We start from the raw sequence: 4,255 nt of genomic DNA on the forward strand, positions 1-4,255 counted from the left end.
TATATATATATATACACACATACAAACACACACACACACATACACAATTATTAATGCATTATATATTCATTCATGATTTGTGTGTGTATATATTACTACTGTATGTTAAAAAATACAAAATGTCACAAATAAATTATAATAATTTAACAAAAATCATGATAAAAATTAAATTTATTAGTCATTTTAGAAAATTCAGCATTTTGAAGGTCTGTCCAAAATCAACAACCATGTATCTTCACATAAAGAAATGGGACAAATGGGACAAATCAAATTAAACGTTCTGTTTGATGCAGTTGTAGCAGGTCAGACTGCAGTTTCAGGGCAATTCATTTTGGGGCTATTGTTTTGTTTACAGTGCCCAGAGAAAAGGAGGAGAGAGAAAGAGGACATAGAGGTGTTTAAGCAGCACTCCCCTGCTAATCAGAGTTCTAATCCCACCGTAGTGACTATGTGGGTGGTAAGCAGATGGATGGGGAGGCTGCTCAGAAATAATGCCAGATAATGGCCTCCATTTTATATCCTACTTAGTGACACTTCGCTCTGGATAATCTCATTAAAACAGGGCCAGGCCTAAAGCCACTGGTTTTTAGACAAAAGGGGAGAGAGAGAAACTCTTGGCTCCTGACCACAGGTTTTGTAGGATTTCATTGCCAGGCAGTCAGATGGTCGGGCAAGAGAATCGTCATTAGAATCGTCGTCATGAGAGTTGACACATGCTCCTTTTTTCAGTCTTTACATGTGGGAAATTCACTGAAGTCTTGGGATATCCTCGCATACACTAAATGGAACATGTTTTATTAAATTGCCGGTTGTGAAAATATAACGTTAACCAGGATCACTCACTGTCTTACCGCTCTGTCCTTGTTCTGGCTCAGGAACACATAGTGCATCACAAATACGACTCTTCCCTGTACTGCACTTTCCCTTTTTTTCCTTCCCCCACTCCCGTCAGCTTTGATGAGACGCAATGCAGTGATGTACCGTTTGCCACGGCTACTGTTCTCTTGCCCTGTCAAGCCTGGGTTACTGTCGCTTGCCAAAGTGCCACCCCAGATTGTTTATCCGTCCTTCTCTTTCCTCTCCTTGCACTTTTACATACACACATGCTCTCTCATCACCTTCTTTCTGACCTCTAGCTGTAAGTGCAATACACCGGAGACCTGAATCTTTTATTCAATGTAGTCATACACATATGGATGTTTCATCAACTATGGGCACTCTAAGGCCCTGTGGCCTTTTAAAATGTAAAACTCACTATACAAACTAGTCTGCTAACAACGTCCAAAAGTTGAAATACATGCATCAATGTGTCATTTCCACCACATCTCAAACAATCATTCATTCTACGATTGAAATGATATTTTAAACCTTTTGGAATTAAATTGGTCAGCACCTTTGTTTTGCTGAAGCTAATTTTATAGCTAACATTTGACGTCCTAAATACACATTGTTAAATATTTCATGGTATATGTGCTTGATTGGTATCTAAATAATAATAAATAAAAATAGTCTATTCAAAAGAGAAATACAAATAAAAATAAATGTACATTTTTATGGTGGACTTTCATAGTTTATGATTGAAAGCCTGGGTCTGAGCAAGGGTAAAATAACAAAATCTGTACATAAAAGGGTATTTGGAAAAATAGCAAAAATAAATAATGAAGGCATAGTAGGGTTTCCCAAAAAAAATTTCAAGTATGATCTTTATATAACAAAAAACTGAAAATAACCTTACGTTTTAATAGAAATAATGTCATTCCTCTGACACATAAGTCCCCATAGTTGAAGAATACACATTTGTTTCATTTATTGACAAAACACAAAAAAAAACACATCCCTGTATTTTTGTTGATTCATTGCACAAGTAATTCTAAGAATAATTTATTTCTGTACACTCTGTGAATAAAAAAAAAAAAAAACTGGGCCAATATTTATCAGCGATTATGTAAACTGTCAGCAGAAACGGCTTTATCACATTCCTCTCAGTGGGGAAAGCATTTCAGAAGTCATTACCGCAAGGATTGTGTTGAGATGCTGAATAAAGCAGATGGCGATGCTGCTAACTTAGCGGAAGGCCTTTGTTTTTAAAGGTTTGAATCAAGCTGAAAATCCCCTACTCTAAATGCACACATCCCCAGCCCAGTGTTGCTACCTCAGCAACACCTCGTTCGCTGCTAATAGTGAGGATAAAAACAGAGCCTATAGGGAGTAATGGTGATTTTCTTGTGAGTCAGGAATCATATTGAATGAAAACTTTTAATGGAATACATTAAGAAAGTGTTAACACTTCTGGCTATCAGCACAAATCAAAATGGAAAAGACTGATTGAGCAGCGGTTCGAAAGGGGAAAAGAATTGGATACTTGTAAGGTTCTCGGGCTCGGCGGATCCTTTTCTGCGTGAAAATGAACACAATTGTGTTTATAATGATACGGCAGAAAAAAAGACACACTCAGGCAGGGCCGTGAATTGATTGCGTCTGTGATTTTCCATCTGATGAGGAGAAGGGGGAAAAAGAGCGACTGCAGATAATCTTCTGTTCATATTCTTCAAGCAGTAAATAATTACCGCACGATTAAAAATGGCTTCTGAGAAACAGCGCCAACCCCCCTCGCACCAGCCCCCTGCTGTTTAGGCCTCTCCCTGTGTAGCAGAAAAGCAAGCGGCACATGCTATCGCACCCAGCCTGCTTTGTCTCCTTGCATTTTGCTTCCTTATTTTCCCCAATCCGCAGATGCCATTGTTGGTATTTAATGGATTGGCACAGGCGGCGGTGCTGCTATCAGTTCGCTCTGTGTTTAACACTTATGTAGCTTACATCAAAGCTGCTTTGTGCGACTGCTTGTTCAGGTACACAACCCACTCGCACGCCGAGCACCCAACCATCTGTCACGCTGCTGACCTGAACGCGGTGTCCGCTGTTTGCTGCCAAGCGTAGCACGTGCTAACCTTAGCGTCAAGCTGAGCCGACATGGATACAGAGCCGTATATGACTTCTGTCACTATACTGACCGGAGAGCAGCTTGCTCCTCCCGCTAGCAAATTAACGATGGCATGTGATTTAAAGCCAGAAAGACATCTTACCATTCCTTCGCAGATGTGCTGGAACTCACACCATCATGCTGATGAAAAACTGCAGGGAAAAGCAGATGTAGTGGCATGAAAAATTCATTGTGCTTGATGTTTGCAAAAGCACGTTGAGGTTTGAAACACCTCGGTAAGTGTTAGACTGCTGTGAACGTGTGAAAAACCTCCATGTCAAACATTCGCTATGTTTATCTGATGCTGTAGAAATAAAACATCAATGGCTTTCCATGTTTTGTAATTTCCTGTTAAAAACAGCATAAGGCCGAATTAAAAGCCCAACACATGCAACACGCCATCTAAATGGCAAAATTGTACAGGCTATTGGGAGAGAAGTCTGATAGAATAGCAGGGATTAACAACCGTAGTGATTGCAGGGAACACACACTTCCTCACATAATTCAGTGTCGTGATGTGTTCCGCATTCAGCCTGGAGTAAACAAAGTAAATGATAGGTTGTCATTCAGGGTAAAACATTCAGATCTCATTTACATTGTTTGACAATGAACTTTCTGTCACCATCCCAAAGCCGCTGACAAACATGAGCACAGGAATAAACCAATCACCTTCCGTTTAGTTTTTTTTCCTCCAAAGAAGGCTATTTACCCTCTATTGGGTTATAAAAAAATGTGCATGGGACTTTATTTCTCTCTTTTCTATTTTTTTCTCTCCAATTGCTGCTGACATCCTTTAAGCAATCATGTACGTGTGTTTGAGCCGTGGCCTTGTGGTTAGCTCTTGTGCACCAACACTAGGTTGGGCAAAATTCAGAATTCAAGATTTGGCTTCCTTTTAGTGTTTTTGAGTATGACTTTGAATTGGAATGACAGGAAGAGGAAATTGCTGAATTGCAATTCAAAGAAATTCAAAACAGGCAATGCATTCTGGGAAATTAAGTGGCCTTCCACCCTGTTCCACAAAAGTTAATATATTAAATATGATGAAATATTACCTAGGTGGCATCTTGAACTTTAAAGGCTTTTTAGAATTGTCTTTTAGTTAAACACAATTGTGTAAATTTCCATTCTACTATTTTACTTTCAAATTCAAATGGAAATTCTACATCCTGTTTGCTACCTTAATTCAAATTGAGAAACTGAATTGAAGTTTCAGGAATTAAATAGGAGAACCAGTTCAAATCTGGTTCGCATCATTTCACGAACTTATCCCCC

The 4,255-nt window shown here is 39.1% G+C and overlaps 1 protein-coding gene across 5 annotated transcripts in view; it reads left to right on the forward strand.

The window, feature by feature from the left end:
• The window catches only part of LOC107657884 (ELAV-like protein 4), a 91,186-nt gene that overhangs the window by 46,307 nt on the left and 40,624 nt on the right, over positions 1-4,255 (forward strand). The gene's annotated exons all lie outside the window — the stretch shown is intronic.

This window comes from Sinocyclocheilus anshuiensis, unplaced genomic scaffold (assembly GCF_001515605.1).
Source record: "Sinocyclocheilus anshuiensis isolate Anshui unplaced genomic scaffold, SAMN03320099.WGS_v1.1 scaffold107, whole genome shotgun sequence".
Lineage (NCBI taxonomy): Eukaryota > Metazoa > Chordata > Actinopteri > Cypriniformes > Cyprinidae > Sinocyclocheilus > Sinocyclocheilus anshuiensis.